General features: G+C 43.5%; 1 pseudogene; it reads left to right on the forward strand.

The window, feature by feature from the left end:
• Positions 1-572: 572 nt before the first annotated feature.
• LOC132223572 (protein regulator of cytokinesis 1-like) lies at positions 573-9,549 on the forward strand (annotated as a pseudogene).
• The last annotated feature ends 10,949 nt before the right edge of the window (positions 9,550-20,498 follow it).

Consider the following 20,498-nt stretch of genomic DNA (forward strand, 5'->3'; position numbering starts at 1 on the left):
CGCGCCGCAGGGCTGGCAGCGGTGAGCAGAAGCAGGGGTAGCGGCCCTGGCGGAGCTGAGGACAGGCGGGCGCGCAGCTTCCCTGCGGCCACTGGCCAACCACAGATTCCAAAGCCTGGGGGAGGGGGGCGCCTAGCGCAGGTGCGTGGAGATCCACAGGTCAGCAAGGCAGGGAGGAGCGTTGGGCCCCAGCAGCGCCCCGCCGGGGGTCCAGCAATCGCCCGCGTCCGGAGCCTCCACCCTCCCTGCTTGCACTGAGTGCCAGGTGCTGCCTGTGGGCTGGGATGGCTGGAGTTGTGTCCTGAATGGTAGGCTTGACTTGTCCCCTTTGTCTTTAAATAAGGCCGTGAAGTTCGTGTTTATCCTTGTTTCCTATGTATCCTGGCTGCAGTTTTAACATTTTACTTGAATGGGAAAGATAGCTTGCTTTCCCTGCAAGTTAAGAGACTCAGTTTAAGGAATTCTTTCCCAGTGGTTTTAACTCTTCAGACAGTGCTGGGGGAGTGTCCGACTTGAAATTGGGGCCAGGCTTCATCACACTGTCATTTACCAGCCTTGTGACTTTAGGCAAGATGTTGAATGTGAGTTTTCTCACCTCTAAAATAAAAATTACCCAAGATAATTTTGTGTTAAGAGCAATACAGTCCTCCTGGTGCTGGCGTGGCTCCAAGAAGGCACATGCAACATTCAACAAGGAGCCAGGCCAGGCAGCCTCCGTGTCCAACTCCATTGCTCCTAGCAGCCTGGAGCGGCTAGGCAGCCCCTTTCCTCTAGGCCCACACATCACTCCACAGCCCTGTGCCTGCCCACACCTCCAATGTACACAGCACAGCAGCTGCTGCAAGGCCCTGGTAGTCCAAAGGGGGAGCAGTTTTCCTTTGGTTTCGCTTCCCAGCAACCACTCTCACCCAGGAGCGTTCATTTACTTGCTCTCCTGGACTGACTTTCCACTTAGCTGCACCCTGCCCCTGCTGCATCCCCACTCCCTTACTAGCAGGGAAATTGCTCACTGGGCTCCTGGTGTAGGGGAAGGTCCCTTCTTCCCCAATCTTCCCTCTGGCTTCCCACTAAGAGGCCTGGGAGGCCTCCCCTGGCCTTAAAGGGGCCAGAGCCTCGTCTCATTCTGACATGCCCACTCCACTGTACTAGTGGCAGCAGCAGGTGTGGCCAACGGATAGGGCTGCTTGGCCCCAAGATGCCCCAAACAACCTGTGTCTCATCAGGTAGGGCTCACACCCACTTTTTTTCCTTTCCCCACCTTGCCTAGTCCCTGCACAGGAAGGGGGCAGGAGGGGTTTGGGCTCCCTTCCCCATTTGCTTCCCCTTTCCTCATTGGGGCACTACTCACAAGGAACTAGCCTTGCCCACTCCCACCCCCTGCTCCTCCCCATATAGCTATGGGATCCTACACAAATCTCCATCCTTTCCCATTTGGGTGTTTTGGTTTTGGTGTTTTTTGTTTGTTTGTTTGTTTGTTTGTTTGTTTTTAATGAAAGAATAGGAATATTACAGGGATCATACTTAGAATTACAAGCATGCCTTTTTAAACTAATCTTGTATAATGGGCTAAATTCCAGCTTGTCCATAAAGGATATTTGTGACTGGTAAAGTCCTAAAGTTGTATTAAAATGTCCTATAACAAACGTTCAGTCAGTTTCAAGATTAGTTTCCTCTTGTGGAGGTTCCTTTAAAATCATTATTTTGCCTATTGATTCAGTATCTGAGTGATTTAGTTTTAAATGCATTCCACCCTTCTGGAAAATGGATATGTGGGATCCTTAGTTTCAAGAAAATCCTGGCTGCTTTGTCTGTGGGGTGGCCCATTCTTTGTCTCACTACTTCACTAGAAAACTCTCTTTCACTTTAAAAAGAAAAAAGAAAAGAAAAGAAAAAAAGACAATCTTGCCCTATGAGGCGAATTGGGGCAAATTTGATTAGTAAAAATATATGTTGCCCCATCACATTCCCTAGTTGGACTGGAACAGGTTATGCTTTTAAAAAGGACAATAGTTGGTTAGATATCTCTATCATTTGTACAGAAGCTTTAGTCCAAGGAGGAGGGCAACTTCATTGGGAAGGATTGAGAACAGATAAAGTAGCCCCAGTATCTGAAATGACCTTAGTAATTCCCCCCCCTTTTTTTTTAAAGGGTTTTTTTTTTAATTGATTTTTAAAGAGAGAGGGAAAGGGAGAGAGAGAAAGAGAAACATCAAATAGCTGCTTCCTGCAAGCCCCCCAGGCATGTGCCCTGACCAGGATTCAAACCAGCAACCTTTCAGTGCTCAACCAACTGAGCCACCCCAGTCAGGGCAGTAATTTCACCTTTTATGGTGATTTCAATTATTCCTAAAGTATTACTAGGGAGAAGGGGAAATAACCTCTCATAGTCCTTGGAGCAATCCTATGCTTGCTTCTGTTTATTTTTCTAAATCCGATTTTAGTTGTCTACAACCCTTCCTAAGGCTACCTGGCTTTCTACAGTAAAAACAGGCTCCTCTAGAAGAGTTTTTCAGCAAATCTTATTTAGTAATTCTGTTGCTTTGCTCCCAGAAATCAGTAGGTGTATTCATTGGAATAGGTCAGAAGAGCCAGGATCCTATGTTCTAACAGAAAATTAGTTCCTAGTTTCTCTTTTGCTTTTCAGAGAGATGCTCAAGGAGGAGCCCATACTACATCTCCAGAAATTCCCGATTCGTCATCAGGAAATATGGAAATTATTTGGGATTCCCATGGGCCAGCGGTTACAAATAACTGGGGTTGAAATGAAGCATATTGACTCCTGTGGGCACATGCACAGGTGCTGCTCCTGCTCCATGCTCCCTCCCTCTGCCTTTTACTTCCCAGCTGCCAAGATCTTGGAAGCTTAGAAGCTCAGCGAAGAAGGGAATCCATTGAGAATAGTTTGTAAAACTGCAGTTCCAACACAACTGGCACCTGTGTCGTGGCTAAAAATGTTAAGTGGAGAACACGTGTCTGTGAAGTAAATGTAGTGACTTCAGAGGAGTGGTTCACAAACTTTATTGGACATATTTGAGTCATTCAAAGAATCTCCATTAGAAAAAGAAACTCCAGAGGAGAAGGTCCTACAGTGTGTTGCAGATAGATCTATCAGTCACAAGAGCCAAGAGGGGAGTCCCATGCAGATTAGTGCCTCTTCTCCTAGAAGAAGAATTGGGGTGATCTTGCTAATTATAAAATGATGATAATGGAGTAGGTGTTAATCTGAATGAGTACATGAAAGGATTACACAGTAATTGTGTGGTATTTAGTGAATGAATGAGTGAAATGCAGGGAAAATCATGGACACTGCACATCTTATGCTGAAACTGTACGTGGAGGGAAGGTACGGTATTCTCTTGGATCTTTAGAAAAGTCATATCTTCAGAACTCATTGTTAGGGATACATGGCAAACAAGCTGGAATTATAACTAAAATATAGAAAAACATCCTGAATAATCAACTGAAGACTGGTTGGAGAGAACCCTTATAACCAAGGATGGAAAGTGGTGACTGCATAGAGACTGGTAGGAAGTATGGAGGCACAAGAGGGCTGGGCAGGCTCATACACACATCAGATGAAGTTCAGAAGGGATAACCCACCTTTGGGGGGGGGTTCCCATTGAGAACCCCAAGCTGGGATCCCCAGCCCAGAGCATCAGAACCCAGAAAGGTGCCCACATAACATTGAATTGTGAAAAGCAATGGGACTGCTTCTGTCAGGAAGAAATGGCTGGAAAGGCAGGCACTCTCTTAAAGGGCCAATGCACACAATTTCATGTGTAGCCACTCACCTTGGGCTCTGGCAGAGGATGGGGAGAGTGGACAAGAGCTCTAAGGAGATTCCTGGGTTCGGGGGCTTTGGAATTAGCTCTTGGAAGGCAGCTGCCCAGTTCCCTGTGCTGTGTCATTCCACCATATGGCAGAGGAAATCTTTGTCAGGCAGTCCTTTATCATCCAGGCAGCTTTTGCCCTGAGCACGAGGCGGGGGCAATTGCCCCATCCTATTGGAAAACTTCTTGTCCCACCCTCTGGAGTTTCTGAGGCTCATTAAGAAACTGAGAATAACAATCAGAGTGCAGGCAGAGGCAGATCTCTGGAGGCTTTCAGTCTATACCTGATGGGCTTCAGGACTCTGGGCTAGGAAAAGCAGATCTTGGTGCTCATCTTGTACATTTCTAAAATCACCCCAAGCCAGCAGAGGGAAACACAGCTGTGGATTGCTGATAGCCCCAAACAGCATGAAAAAAAGGTATAGAAATTATGAAACAAGACCCGTCAGAAATGAAGACTGACATAGCACTAACAAAGAACACATTGGAAGGAATACACAGCAGATTAGGGGAAGCTGAGGATTGAATCAGTGAATTAGAACACAGGGTAGAAAAAGCAGAGAACCAAAAAAGGAAGAACCATTAAGAAACAGGAGGACAGCTTAAAGAAGCTGTGGGACAACATGAAACATAACAATAGTCACATAATGTGTGTGACAGAAGGAGAAGAAAGTGAGCAAAAGATAGAGAAGGTGTTTGCAGAAATAATGGCAGAAAACTTGCCTAATCTGGTGAAGGAAAAAAGTCTCACACATTCAGGAGGCACAGAGAGTCCTAAGCAAGAAGAACCCAAACAGGCTCATGCCCAGACACATCATAATTAAAATGTCCAAAATTAAAGACAAAGAGATAATCTTAAAGGCAGCAAGAGAAAAGCAATTTGCTACCCACAAAGGAGCTCCCATAGGCTGTCAGCTGATTTTTCATTAGAAACTCTACAGTCCACAAGGGAATGGTATGAAGTATTTAAGGTAATGAAAAGCAAGGATCTGAAACCAAGACTACTCTATCTAGGAAGGTTATCATTCAAAATAGATGGTGAAATAAAGAGCTTCCCAGACAGAAAAAGGTAAAGGAGTTTATCACCACCAAATCAGCATAACAAGAAATGTTAAAGGGCCTGCTGTAATAATACGAAGAAATAGAGAAAAACAGACATAAAGAGTTAAATGGCACTAAGTACCTATCAATAATAACCTCCAATATAAATGGATTAAATGCTCCAATCAAAAGACTTAGGGTAGCTGAATGGATAAGAAAACATGACCCAAATATATGCTATCTACAAGAGTCCCACCTCAGAACAAAAGACTCACACAGGAGAGTGAAGGGATGGAAAAATATTTTCCATGCAAATGGAAATGCAAAAAAATATGGGTTAACAATACTCATATCTGACAAAATAGACTTCAAAATGAAGGCCATAACAAGAGATAATAAAGGTCACTACATAATAGTAAAGGAATCAATCCAACAAGAGGATATAATCCTGGTAAACATATATACACCCAATATAGGAGCACTGAAATAAAAAACAACAACAAACATACAAACATAAATATAAAAAAAAAAATAAAAAATAAACTTTGGAGGACTTTCAGGGAGAGATCAATAGCAATATAGTAGAGGACTTTGACACCGCACTGACTTCACTGTATAGATCATCTAGACAATAAATAAGGTAACAGTGACTGAAAATGATGCACTAGATCTGATGGATTTAATTGACATTTACACAACATTTCACCCCAAAGTTGTAGAATATACATTCTTCTCAAGTGCACATGGGTCATTCTCAAAATGAAGCATATCAAGGTGAGTTTAGTGCTGGTGTATTTTGAGAGGGACATGGGTAAGGATGTTGGTGTCTCATCTGAGATAGCATATCAAAGTGACACTGAAAGATCACAGGCTCTTGCTGGTTTCTAAGTCCTTACTTAAAAGTTTGAAATTATTAGTGTTTTTGTGTTATTTGTTGGTTTGGGTTCTTTTTTCCCCGTTGGCCCCAAACTTTTATGGGACTCATTTCTCTGTTGTAGGACCACCTGGATATGATGATGGCTGAACAGGAAAGTCTCATCAAAAGCATAGGCAACTGTCAAAAAGAACAGACTACCCTGTGCAGCGAGTTACATGTTGAACCATTTCAGGTACATGGAATCTTTCAGGCTCCTGCTTGGGTCTGAGATTTAGGATGGAACTTTGCCTTGGGGCTGAGGGGGAAGGTTTCTGTGTCAGGGTAGTCCTGGACATGAGAAATGGAGGAAATGTGCTTCCTAGTCATCCAGTTCCAGAAGTTATTTTTATTTATCTAAAGAGTTGCCCTGTTGAGAAGCGAAACAGCTAATGTCGTGTGTGTGTGTGTGTATGTGTGTGTGTGTGTGTGTGTGTGTGTGTGTGTGTGTGTGTGTGTGTGTTTTCTCGTCTTTAAGCTAGGGACAGTGAAACAAGGAAGGGCTTAGTGCCGGGAGCCGGTCCATCCTCGCTGTTTCAAGGGACCTGGCATATATGGCATACGGTTCTTAATATGTTTGCTCACCTTCTTGGCGCTGTGTTTTAACCAAGGTCACCTCTCCGAGAAAGGTTGAATCCCCAGGTAGGGATTTTCCCCTGAAGTTAGGGAGGGAATAAAACCCCTCAACTAAGTGCCAGGCGGGTAATTAATCCCTTTAACTACGAACAATCATGCTTAAACTACATAATCTTTTCTCCCTGGAATGGAGATAAGAAACGCCCTAACCTTTGTAATAGAGATTGATAGGATTGAATCAACTGGTATAAATACAGTTGTAACAAGACAGAAACACACAGAACTCAGAACTTAGAACAGAATCAAGAAGACAGAGCCTACACTGAGCCTAGAGACAGAAGAACTTTGCTGGAGAGAGCATGCCGGAGGATCCTGGAGAGGGACTGGCCTCGGAGCCTAGAGACAGAGCCTAGCGGGAGAACATGGCAAGGGATCCTGGACTGAACCTGACTGCAGAGGTTGGCAAGAGAGCCTGACTAGAACCTGGCTACTGAACCTGGCTAGAGGAACCTGGCTATGATGATCACCCGAACGCTGTCTCCGTATCATTCCATCTTCGCCAACTCCGTCCACACCTTTGGGGACCCCTGGATCTGCTGGGGTTGGACCCCGGCAGCTTAGGATGGGAGAAGTCAGAAATCAGGGGCCTTGTAGACAGTTTTGGGGGTTAACCTGGGGCAAACTGCCACTGTCCATTGCTTCTCTGGTTACAAGTCTCATAGAAACTCTTAGAGTTTAGGAGATGGATGCCTGAGAGGGGAGAAAGGTATGGGTGTGATCGAGGGAGAGAGAGCTTGCCAGAAATGAAGCAGCTAATGAATGTTGCCATGCTTTAATCCAAAACACACTTCCTCTTGCTATCCGTCTGTGGGGCATATAAGACATTGTTTGAACTCTGAGGAAAAATTAGGCATAGATGATACTATGCTGTTTTTTTCTTTGAAAGAAAATGAAAAGAGCTACTTAGGGAACAAAAGTGACTAGTGACATAAGGGAAAGATATCCAAAACCCTGCCTTTGTGGGCTTCGTCATACCCAAAAGCTGCATACCACTGAGCCAGCCAAAATTGCTGCTCAAAAAGAAATGTCTCCAAAGCTTGGTTATCAGGAGAGCACAATCAAGTTGGGAGCATGCTGTGATTGTGTGCTCCTAGCTGAAAGGCTGCCGTGTTGTGTTCCTGCACAAGTCAGGGCTTAAATGAGGACACCAGCAAGCATGAAACCGGTAACAGATGGTTGGAAACAGTGAAAACAATGTTAGAGTCATAAAAATAAAGACAAGTGTGGAGTTTGTGAGGGTAATTAAAATAGATGAGAATACAGGGACAGAGTGTGAGGGCTTCTGTGGTACCACTAGGTCCTCAGGTCCCTCTCCTTGTTACAGGAAGAACTAACTGACTGCGTGTCCAGATGGAGTCGGCCGAGGAGGGGAAAACTGCCTTTAAAGGATTAAGGATAATTCATACCTGACAGCCAAGGGCAATCAGGCAGGCCATGGCATCAGTGGAGTTTCTAGTCTTTCTTTTTTTTTAACTTTCAATGAGAAATTGGGTGAAGTTAGATATACAGTGGTTTAACTCCCTTAAATTGCATGACTGTTCTTAGTTCCCCAATGCTGAGTAAAATTTATAAGACATATAATACCCAACCCTTTTTTTTTTTTTTTTTTTTTTTTGCTTCTCAGGAGTAGAGCAAGAAGTACTAATTGGCTTTTACTGGTTAAATGATATTTTTGGCATTATTGGGTGAGCATTTAGTTATGAGCTAAATGTACCAACCAATAGCTAACCCATAGCAAGCTTTCCAACCATTTCACCTCTTGCATAAGTGCCCTGGTACCTTCCCTTGTGGAGACCCTCTGTGTCATATCCTGTTGTCCATGAATTGGCTTATTTGTAAGTTTAACTAAAAACCTGTTGTTGTAGCCCTCTTTTGCTGTCCTACCCTTCCTTTGAGGAAATCTACTTGGAGTCTTGTAACAATAGTGCATTGTCTTATACAGGAAGAAGGAAAGCTGACCATCTTGTAGCTCGAAAAGGATTTGCGTGGTCAGGAAAAAGTGGTGAAAAATCTACAGAAGATTCATGTGCTCGGTTAGAACGGTTGCAAAAACTAGAAAAGGATTGGCATACTCAATCAGAACCTATACAAAAACAGAAAAAGAAGAGAAAACATAAACTGAAATGACTTCAAGAATAAGATTAAGAACTATGCGAATTCTTTGCATGCATGCCACACTATGACATTGACAGTGTGACTCTCTTCCCAGCTTAGAATAGTTGAGCCAGTTCAGATAACATGTGGCAACTTTGGGGCAAACAGAGGTACACTGCTTGCATCCATACTTCCTAAAAGTCTGTTTAACACTCCTGTAGGTATTTTATAATCATTCTGTTTTATAGGCATCTCAACCTGAGGAGTTTGTCAACATAAAGACACAGATCATACTGTGCATGGAAGAATTAAATCACACCCCAGACACAAGCTTCAAAAGAGATGTGGTGTGTGAAGATGAAGGTGCCTTTTGTTTATCTTTGGAAAATATTGCAGCACTACAGAAGTTGTTACAGCAGTTAATGTCTACTTGGAATATGTCCTGAGATCTCATCTCCATTGTATCCAGCAATTTGAAAAAAGTGACAGTTATTTTCCTTGTAGTGTTACATAAGGAGCCAATGTAAGTTCAGAGAATGAGGTGGATACAGATAGTATTATGTAATATACAACACTTGAAATTTTTTAACAATAAACTTAAGTTATATGTATCTCTAAGAATATGAAAATGAAATTATGTATGAAATAAGTCATTGAATTAGTATCTAATTGAAAAAATTTTAATTCAAAATTTGAATCCTAATTTTTGAAGTCTGAGATCTTGCCATGACAGCCTTAAAGTTTGTGTTCAGAAATCATGAAAACACACCTCTTCACAATTTTATAAAAGTGCTTCTTCTGCATCTGGGTCCAGATAATTCTTTGTGGGAGGCCAGAGGGCTAGCCTCTGTGCTGCTGCCTTTTCCATAACCAGCGTCTTTCCTTGCTACAGCTGGAAACATGAAAATCACAAAATGAAACAGTGTGTGAGGGGCTGTGTGCTCAGGTCCCAGAGCACTGGGCAGGTTGCAAATGCCAGCAGAAGTTAGAGCAGCTGTGGTTATGGTTATGACTGGATTGAAGGCCAAGGTCTAGAAATCAGGAGGAAGCACAATGGGTGCTGGGTCAGCAGTGTCTATGGGAATTGTTGTGTCTGGTCTCATGTCTTTACCAACTTCTGCGTTGAACAAGCCTATTTTGAAGCAAGCACCAGAAAAATGTGGCAGTAGCCTGCTCATCTTTCATCTTTTGTGTACCTTTCTTAGCCTTCTGGCTCCTTTGATAACAGAGAGTGTCAACTTACCTCTATGGTTTTGTGCTGTAATTTTATTTAAAAAGGGGACATTTTTGCTAAGTCTCATGAATATAAAGGTATAACAGGCACCTTTAACAGATATCTGTGTTTCAGCTGCAGCTAGAAATGGATCATTTGGAAGATGAGCATTTGCAAATGCTACTGGGAAATAAGGGATGTCTTGATTTCTGAAGGAGCATATCACTGTAGCCCAGCCGTGGGCAAACTACGGCCCGCGGGCAGCCCATTTGAAATGAATAAAACTAAAAAAAAAAAAAAAAAAAGACCGTACCCTTTTATGTAATGATGTTTACTTTGAATTTATATTAGTTCACACAAACACTCTATCCATGCTTTTGTTCCGGCCCTCCGGTCCAGTTTAAGAACCCATTGTGGCCCTCGAGTCAAAAAGTTTGCCCACCCCTGCTGTAGCCTGTAGTTGCGAATGTCAAGTGTATTGTGTGCTTACTTACTCTATTCCAGATGCAATTGTCAAACTCTTAACAATATGATTTTGATCTCATGTCAAGAGATGAGGACACAAAGGTGCATAAATGTTGAGCAACTGAAACCAGAGACATAGCAAGTAAAGGGCAGAACTCACATTTGAGCCCACAGAGTCTGACCCCAGAGCCCAAGAGAATTCCAGTCTGACCTGAACTGAATAAAAAGATGAGGCTGTCTAGTCAAGTCCACATTTGGGACATTTTATGTGACCCAACACTCTACTGGGTAGGGTGGAAAGGAAGAATATGAAAGAAACCTAAGAGAAGGTGAGAGATGACACAGAAATGTAAGGATCTTAGTCATTGCAGTCCAATCCCTAGTCCCTTACTCCTTAGTTCCTCCAGACTGATGGTGACAAAACTGGCTTTTATTACCCACAATATATACTTATTCATGTAATTTTTTTTACTGTAGCAAAGAATAATGTATTTCTATTTTAGGGGGATGAGGAGTTAGTAAATTAAGTTACTAAACATTAGAGGAATTTTTTAAACTACTGCGTATATATCTTGCGGAAGATTACACAGAAAGTCTGCTCCAAAACCATGATGCTGATATCGTGCAGTTGAAAACTATTATGAGGCTCACAAAAAACTCTCTGAAGGCACGTGGAAGTGGTAATAAGGCTGGAGGTTTTCCTGAGAGTTTGATGTACTGCCCTAATTTTCCTGTTTTCCTTAGAGGATGGTGAAGTGTTGAGAAAGCATGTCCTTGCCCTGGCCAGGTGGCTCAGTTGCTTGGAGTGTCCTCCCTTACACCAAAAGGTGGCGGGGTCAATCCCAGGCCGGTTGTGGTGCATATGGGAGGCAACTGATTGATATTTCTCTCTCTCTTCCTCTCTGTCCCTCTCTGCCTCCCTCCCTGTCCCCCCCTCCTCCCTCTCTAAAATCAATAAACATCTTCTAAGGTGAGGATAAACTTTAAAAAAAGACAGCACGTCCTTTATAGAGTCAAAGCCCAGTCTCCTTTGCTTTTTACTGGGTTTGTCATAGCCTGTTTTCACCATTGAGTCTCTGTGAACCAATCTGTATTTGTGAGACTTACATACAGAACATATAAAAGAAAACCCCCAACCAAATGGATTAAATAAGGTAGAAGTTTCTGGCATGAAGGAAGCCAGAGGGAAGCAGTGCAGGGCAGGTATGGCAGTTCCACAGTCAGTGGGGTCCCAGGCTCCTCCAGCTCATGGATCATCCACCACTCAGAGGTGGACCTTATCCTCAGGTTCAAGTTGGCTCTAGAGCTTCAGCCATAGCACTTCAGGCAGCATGGTGAAGGAAGGAAACACTGAAGGCACTTTCCCTAGCCCCTCTAAGGGCTCTTCCCAGCCTCTCATCCCAACATCTCTGCTCATATGATACACTGGCCACTGGTAAGGCTGTGGGTATTTCTGCCAGAGAGGAATTTGGGTTCTGTTAATAGGAGGGAGAGAAGAATGGATATTGGGCCAGGCAAGAAATTTTACTCTATCATTCCAGCTTTTGCTGTGGAAACCAGATTATCTGTAACCCTTAACCTTCAACATTTAAGCTGCATTGTCTCAATAGGCCAGAAGTGAGTGGACAAGTAGGGTTGCCCACCAAACCGTCTTAGTGTAGACCTTCCCCTTGTCCCTCCACATAGCTCATTTCCTGTAAGTAATGTGTAATATTTTGACATCTGAACCAAGGAAGGGACCCAGTGATATTGTGCATTAAGTGTTTAAGCCTATCTTCCTTTTTAGATGACAAAGGAAGCACTAGTTTTCCTGAATCCCAGTGGATGTGCTCATACATACCTCTTGTGCCTTAGGATCCCTCCATTCCTCATTGCTAAGAAGGAGTGGGAATGCAAAACTCAGTCTCCTTAATAATGTAATCCGATTATGACAGCAAGGGGTCTTGCAGAAGTAATTGGTCTGATTGCCTGTCCCAGGGTGTGCCCTGATTAAAATATATTTTCACAGAGAAAATCATCAGAACCAAGGAGGAAATCTTCTGAAAGAAGAAAAGCAAAGAGCCAGGCTCAAAAAGCAAAAAGAAAAACCCAAAAACACACTCCCTAAAGCAGTGATTCTCAACCTTCTTTAAATACAGTTCCTCATGTTGTGACCCAACCATAAAATTGTTTTCGTTGCTACTTCATAACTGTAATGTTGCTACTGTTATGAATTATAGTGTAAATATCTGATATGCAAGATGGTCTTAGGCGACCCCTGTGAAAGGGTCATTCGACCACCAAAGGGGTCGTGACCCACAGGTTGAGAACCGCTGCCCTAAGGGAATTTTCTTGTTAGGAGTTTTGGTGCTTGGCTGCAAAATACCTAGCTTTTTGTATATAATTTGCTTTGAATAATTTTCCCCAAACTCTTCTTTTCCAAAGGTTAGGCAAGGATGATAAGTAATATTGGGCCTTCCTAACATAAGCCACTGAATATCAAGGTGTATTAGTTTTCTAGGGCCGCCATTACAAAATAAAACAAGCTGGGTAGCCTAAGTAGCAGACATTTATTTTCTCACAAGTCTGGAGGCTAGAAGTCTGAGATCAAGGTCTAGGCAGGGCTAGTTTCTTCTGAGGCTTATAGGTGGTTGCCTTCTCCCTGTATCTTTACATGGTCTTCCTTGTGGATGTTTCCATGGCCATGTTTTCTCTTCTCACAAGGCTCCCACCAGTCATAGTGGTTTAGGATCCACCATAACGACCTCATTTTAACTTCATTACCTTTATGTCCAAATAAAACCACATTCTCGGGCAATGAAGATTAGGACTTCAACATATGAATGGGGTTGATGTGTGTGGGGAGGGTGGGGGGCACAATTTAGCCAATAACACAAGGCAAGCTCTTTAGCAAGTGCTGTGAGCTTAAATCCTAGTCTCTATTATTTTTTTAAACTTTTCTGTTATTCTCATCTGAAGATATTTTTTTCATTGCTTTTTAGAGAGAGAGAGAGAGAGAGAGGGAGGGAGGGAGGGAGGGAGGGAGGGAGGGGAAAACAAGGAGAAGGAGAGGGAGAGGAACAGTGTTGTGAAAGAGACATAGCGACTGGTTGCCTCCCACACGTGCTCCAACCTGGGACCATGGATCTAAACTGCAACCCAGGTACGCGTTCCCTTGACTGAGTATGCATGCCAGCACTTTAACCACTGAGCCCACCTGCCAGGACACTCCTCTCTATTTTAATAATAATAATAATAATAATAATAATAATAATAAGCACTTATTGAATTAAGAGCCAGATATTATTTCAAAATTCTTTCCATTTTAACAGATGAGGAAACTGAGGCACTGATTACTTAAGAAACTTGCCCCCCTTTTTATGACTAGTAGGAGGTGAAAGGGCGAGGGCTATGCCCTCCATCTTGCCCCGTATCCTCCATGTTGGGGCAGCAGCCATGTGCTCAGGAAAGTACCTTCTTCCCGGAAGCCCAAGCCTCTGCTAGCCATGCCCAGGATTTCTTTACAAGACACCGACTTGCGCCTGGCCAATCGGCAGGACCCACAGTCACCTCTCCACCCCCCTATAAAACTCCTCTTCCCATCGGGCTAGGTCTCTCTCTGCCACCTGCTGCTGTGTCAGTAAGGAGGGTAGGGGAGCCAGATCCGGGTTTGAATAAAAGACTCTTTGCTTTTGCATTGGACTCGCTGGCTCCCTGGTGGGCTCTTGGGAATCTTGAAATCTGGGCATAACAGGAGGAAGATTCCAAGCTGGAACCAGATAGTGCTACTCTTACTGTACACCACCTCTTGAATGTTGCTGGTCTTCCTAGTGCTCCTCTTGCTTTCATCACCATAACCTCACTCAGTAGCAGCGCTGGTCCTCACCTTTCCCACTTGCATGTGTACTATGAACAAGCCATCCCTCACTGTTGATTTCCAGCTACTCTAACCTTTCCCTGAAGTCAGCCTAGTGATGCTCTGGGGAAGGAGGGATCATTTTGGGGAAATCATTTCCTTTGTGCTTCACACCAAAGATTTGACCTAAGTAACATGTCCTTGTGTCTGGTCTCAGCTAGGAGAGGAATTGAAGGCCCAGATTGACATGTGGGAACAGGAGCGTTCAAAGGCATTTGTGGTAAATGGGCAGAAATTAATGGAGCATATAAACAGACAATGGGAGATGCATCCATTAGAGCAGTGGTCGGCCCCTTGAGTGTGGCTCTTCAACAAAATACCATGTGCGGGCGTGCACGTACAGTGCGATTGAAACTTCGTGGCCACACTCAAGGGGCCAAAAAGCAGCATGTGGCTCGCGAGTGGCAGTTTGCCGACCACTGCATTAGAGAGTGAGCCAAGCAGGAAAGGGTAAATGAACCCAGTTTGACACGGGGGAAGGGTAGCCATGTGAGCCCCCCAGACTCTGCCAGTGTCCATGGTGTAGACTTGGCACCAGATTTCTGGCCCCATCCCCGTCTGGACCTGTTCTCTCTCTGGGTTGTATCATTCTTGCTTCTGTCTTTCACACAGCAATTGAAGAACAAGAAGCAGACAGAGACAGAGATGTGGTATGCCGTGCTCCCAAAATACCCAACAAGCGGCGAGGACTGGCACCCACCTCACTAGGGAACATGTGCAAGGTAAACAGGAGGCTCCATGGACCACCGGTGATGAGGGCATGTGGAGACCAGGGCTCATGGCCCTTTCTTGCCTGCTGTCCTACAGAGATGGGTAAAGGTTTTTATAGAGTTTTAGTTGAGTCCATTTAAGAGTGGAGCATTATTTCCCTTCTCCCTCTACCCATACTTTATAACATATAAAACATTTTAAAATCACCTGTACTATAACTCTAAGAGAAGCACTAAGAATATTTGGTGTTTTTCTTGTTTTTTAAAACAGCTTTTAAAAATGATGTAGTCGATCCTAGAAAACATCCCATGTGCACTTGAAATGAATGTATATTCTGCTGCCTTGGGGTGGCGTGCTCTAAATGTATCAAGTAAATCCATTTGATTTGGTGTGTCATTTAAGGCCACCATCTCCTTATTGATTTTCTGTCTGGAAGATCTATCCATTGATGTCAATGGGGTTTTTAAATCCCCTATTATAACTGCATGACTGTCAGTCTCTCCCATTATGTCCATCAAGATTTTCTTTACATATTTAGGTGCTCCTATGTTGGGTGCATAAATGTTTACAAGGGTTGCTTGTCCAGTGTGGCTAAATGGTTAAGCATTGACCTATGAGCCAGGATCCTGCAGTTTGATTTCAGTCTGCACACCTGCCTGGGTAGTGGGCTCAATCCTCCCCGAGGGAGTGGGGGGAGAGCGTGCTACCAGGAGGCAGCCAATCAATGATTCTCTCTCATCATTGATGTTTCCATTTCTCTCTCCCTTTCCCTTCCTCTTTGAAATCAATAAAAATATATTTAAAAATATGTTTACAAGGGTTATATCCTCTTGTTGGATTGATGCCTTTATCATTTTTTTTCTTTGTCTCTTACTATATCCTTGATTTTAAAGTTGATTTTGTCAGATATAAGTATTGCTACCCCAGCTTTTTTTCCCCTTCCACTTGCATGAAATGTCTTTTCCCATCCCTTTTAGTCTGTGTGCATCTCTCATTCTGGGGTGAGTCTCTTGAAGACAACATATACATGGATGTTGTTTTCCTTTTTTCTTTCATTTATTCTTTTTTTTTTTGGTAAATCTTTATTGTTCAGATTATTACATTTGTTCCTCTTCCCCCCTCCATAGCTCCCCTCCACCCAGTTTCCACCCCACCCTCTGCCCTTACCCCCCCCCCCCACTGTCCTCATCCCTAGGTGCACAATTTTTGTCCAGCCTCTTCCCGCATCTCCCACACCCCTTTCCCCAACAAGAATAGTGAGTCCATTCCCTTTCTATTTCTGGCCTGCAAAGTTTCTGTTGAGAAATCAGCTGACAGTCATATGGGTATTCCCTTGTAGGTAACTGAGTTTCTTTCTCTTGCTGCTTTTAAAATTCTCTCTTTGTCTTTTGCTCTTGGCATTTTAATTATGATGTGTCTTGGTGTGGTCCTCTTTGGATTCCTTTTGTTTGGGGTTCTCTGCGCTTCCTGGACTTGTAAGTCTATTTCTTTCACCAGGTAGGGGAAGTTTTCTGTCATTATTTCTTCAAATAGGTTTTCAATATCTTGGTCTCTCTCATCTTCTGGCACCCCTATAATTCTGATGTTGGTACACTTGAAGCTGTCCCAGAGGCTCCTTACACTATCTTCATATTTTCGGATTCTTTTTTCATTTTGCTTTTCTGGTTGGGTGTTTTTTGCTTCTTCGCATTTCAAATCTTTGCCTTGATTCTTGCGCTCCTCTGGTGTGCTGTTGGGAGTCTGTATAATATTCATTATTTCAGTCCGTGTATGCTTAATTTCTAGTTGGTTCTTTATCACAACATTGAGGGTCTCATTAGATTTCTTGAGGATCTCAATAACTTTATCGGCGGCTTCTAGACAGTTCTTGAGAGACCTTAAAAGTGTGGTTCTGAACTCAATATCCTCCATTGACAGTTTTTTCCTGTTTCTTTGTCTCCGCATTTTTTATGCTTTCTTGGTGCACCCCCTAGTGGTCTTTGTGCGCAGTCTTGTTGTAGTTAAGCCTTGATTGTTGTAGTTAATACTAGGGGGATTTGACCTCCAGGCCAACTGGCTGTGAGAATCAGCTGTGTCTGCAGTGGGAAAACTTCTGTCCTCTAGGGAGGTGCTAATCTAACCTTTGCCTGAGGCTATCTGGCAAATAGCTCTGTGCAGGGCTTGGGCGGGGCGGGTCACAGGGGATCAACAGAGCGGGTGGGGGGAGCAGTTATGGCTGCTCTCAGTCCCATCCCCAGAACCTCTGCCTCTCAGAGTCCCAGCAACCGCTGCAAACCTTGGAGAGAAAGCTGCCCTCGCGTTCCGACCAATGCCAGACAGTCCCACTTCTCCCGTTTGAGTCTGGGTCCCTAGAGACTCGCCCAGAACTGGAGCTCAGAATCTGAGACTCCCTCCAGATTGAAAATGACAACTGCGCCCTCAGCTACCAGCCCGCTCTGCATGTACCTCCGCACCTTTGTATTTTCCACACTGCGCCCCCTCTGAGTCTTGTATGCTGTTCTCTTTCCTTCTAGTTGAAGAATTTCCCCTCAGCCAGTCTTCCTGTGGTTCTGGGCGATGTCCGTTCCGTCTTTTAGTTGTATTTGTGAAGTGGTTGTTCGAGGCAGCTAACTCCGGTGTTTACTTATGCCGCCATCTTGGTTTTCCCATTTATTCTTTTATCGGATGTTGTTTTCTTATACATTCATCTACGTTACATGCTTTGATTGGAGCATTTAAGCCATTTACATTTGAAGTGATGATTGATAAGTATGTATATATTGCCATTTTATTTTCTTGCACTATGTTCCTCTTTTTTTTCTTTCTTTCTTTCTTTTTCTTCTTTTACATCTTAAAGCAAGCCCATTAACATTTCTTATAATTCTGGTTTAGTACTAACAACTACTTTAGCTTTTTGTTTGTTTGTTAAATATATTTTTTTGATTTTTTTACAGAGAGGAATGGGGAAGGATAGAGAATTAGAAACATCAATGAGAGAGAAACATCGATAAGCTGCCTCCTGCACACTCCCTACTGGGGATGTGCCTGCAACCAAGGTACATGCCCTTGACCGGACTCGAACCTGGGACCCTTGAGTTTGCAGGCTGATGCTCTATCCACTGAGCCAAACCGGTTAGGGCACTTTAGCTATTTCTTGTCAGGGAAGCTCTTTATGTTTCCTTCAATTTCAAATGATAGCCTTGCTGGGTAAGGTAGCCTTGGTTGTAGGTTCTTGTTTTTAATCACTTTGCATATTTCATGCCAAACCCTCTGGCCTGAAATATTTCTGTTAAGAAATCAGTTGGCAATCATATGGGAGCTCCCTTGTAGGTAACTGACTGCCTTTCTCTTGCAGCTTTTAAGACTCTCTCTTTGTCTTTAGCCCTTGGCATTTTAATCATGATGTGTCTTGGTGTGGCAGGAGCTGTGTGGAGGGAGGCAATGGGGGGCAAAATGGGGGTTCATATCTGCACTGATACGTTTTAAATATATAAAATACTTTACAAAATGTGTGATCTTATAATATGAAACACTATTTTGGTGTTTTCAAATTTTCCCAAATAAGGTTTTGGTTGGTTTGGTCTGTGGAAAGCAGAAATTTCTACTAGGTTTGCAGCCCAGGTTATAGAAATAAACAGACTGGTCAGTGAAATCCTAGCTGCCACTTGCTGGCTGTCTGACAGTAAACAGGGTACTTGGAACCTCAGTTTGCTGATTATGAACTCTCACCCTGTTGTTGTGGAGATTCAGTGTGGTAACCTGTCTTCAGCTCTTAGCACAGTGCCTGGTACATGCTCAGCCCTCCATTGGCACTATGGTGGTTATGACATTCTATTTATCTTTGTGTCTTTCAGTGTCTTTTGAATGCTTAAATAGATAAGCATTTACTGATAGAGCACTATGCTCCTCTGTAAAATGGAAGTGCCAACTATTTCTCAGAGGTTTCTTTGGTCTGAGGTCCCGGGTTCTGACTGATGCATGTCATTATTTCTGTGCCATTTTACGTGCAAGATTTCATTATTTGTCACCATTTTAGCTGCAAGATTTCATTATGTGTCACCATTTTAGATGCAAGATTTCATTATTGTCATGAGAAAGAGAGAAGTAGGCATGGAAGGAAGGAGCGTTGCTCAGGATCTAACCTTAAGGTGCTCTTTATATTACAATCTCATTTGATCTTTGGAACAAATGAGAAATTGAGGCTGAGGGAGGTTGAGTCTCTTACTTAAAGTCACACACAGCTAGGAAAAGGAAAGCCAGGATCCCACTGATTCTGTTTCCCTCTCCTTGCTCTCCGCCTTTCCTGGGGTTATAAGGAGATCTCTGGGATTCCTCTGTCTAATAACCATTTACGCTACGTAATTTTTCTCAAGTATAAATTTCACTTTCATCTGTGGAATTGAAGCCAACATCATGCTCTGTGGCTGGCAGGTTGGCACTAGCTTGCTCTGTCCTGAGACTGTGTTTTGATTGAACAAATGTGTATTCGGCAACTTCTATGTACCAGGCACAGGTGTGCGTTTTGAAGAAACAACGGCGAATGAAACAAAGTCTTGACCTCAGAGGGAAATTGTTTTCTTTTGAAAGGTACAGGTATTAAACAAACGAACTAAGAGAATATAATTTCAGGAGGTTTCAGCACTAAGAAGGAAAACATGTTATTGGGGTCTTATGTAGAGTGTGGAGATGAAGGCTATTTTAGGTAGGATGGTCTACGAGATAGTACTTGAACCAAAACCCACATGATGTGAAGTGTCCAGCCTTTCCAGTCGCCTGAGGGAATACTTTCTGGGAAGAGGTAACAGCCTGTATAAAATCCTGGAGGCAGGAGAGAGCTGACCATGTTGATGGGATGGTGTGTGGAGGTGAAGTGTATGCAGTAAGTAGAGTCAGACCACATAGGACCCTAAGGCCCTGCTAAAGACTTTCACTTTTATTCGACACCTGCTGGGAAGTCATTGGAGTGTTTTGAGCAGGGGAGTGACATGCTCTGATTTTCTTGCTAAAAAGGATCCTTCTGGTTGCTCTCCATGGAGAAGTACTGTGGAGGGCACCGGACAGTGTGTGGTAGCCCACAAGCAGGGGACTTGGCTAGAGGCCTTGGTGGTAATCTAAGGGAGAAATGATTGGGGTCGGCTTCATGTGTTAGCCATAGATTTGGTAAGAACTGATCAAGTTCACGATATAAGTCTAATGTGGCACTGACAGGACTCACTTTTTTAATGGATTATAGAAGGGATATTAGAGAAAAGAGGAATCAAGGAAGATGCCTAGACTTGTGGACTAAGGAACTCGGCGAAGAGTGCACCGTTTATTGTATGGCAAAGTCTCTGGGAAGAGCAGATTTTGGAAGGAGCTTAAGAGTTCTATTTTGGAAAGGTTTGGCTTTAGAAGTCTCTAATATAGCTATCTGCAGTTAGTAGTTGAGTAAGTTAGTCTGACATTTACAGGAGAGGCTGAGTCTAAAAACTACATGTTTGGGAGTCATTGGGGTAGGGAGGTGAAGGGAGGCAAAGGATGAGCCCCAGGGTTTGGAGGCAAATCCTCGACTTTCATCCTTTTTGAGACCCACTGGCTTGGCTGTGGGCTCAGCTACCTCAAACACCATCACTCCTCAGGTCACACACGAATCACCAATCCTCAGGCCTGAACAAATAGAAGGGATGACCTTGTCCTTCTGCCTAAATCATTAACTCCTTGTCCTCTCCTTGCCCTGTATCC

This window comes from Myotis daubentonii, chromosome X (genome assembly GCF_963259705.1).
Source record: "Myotis daubentonii chromosome X, mMyoDau2.1, whole genome shotgun sequence".
Taxonomy (NCBI): Eukaryota; Metazoa; Chordata; class Mammalia; order Chiroptera; family Vespertilionidae; genus Myotis; species Myotis daubentonii.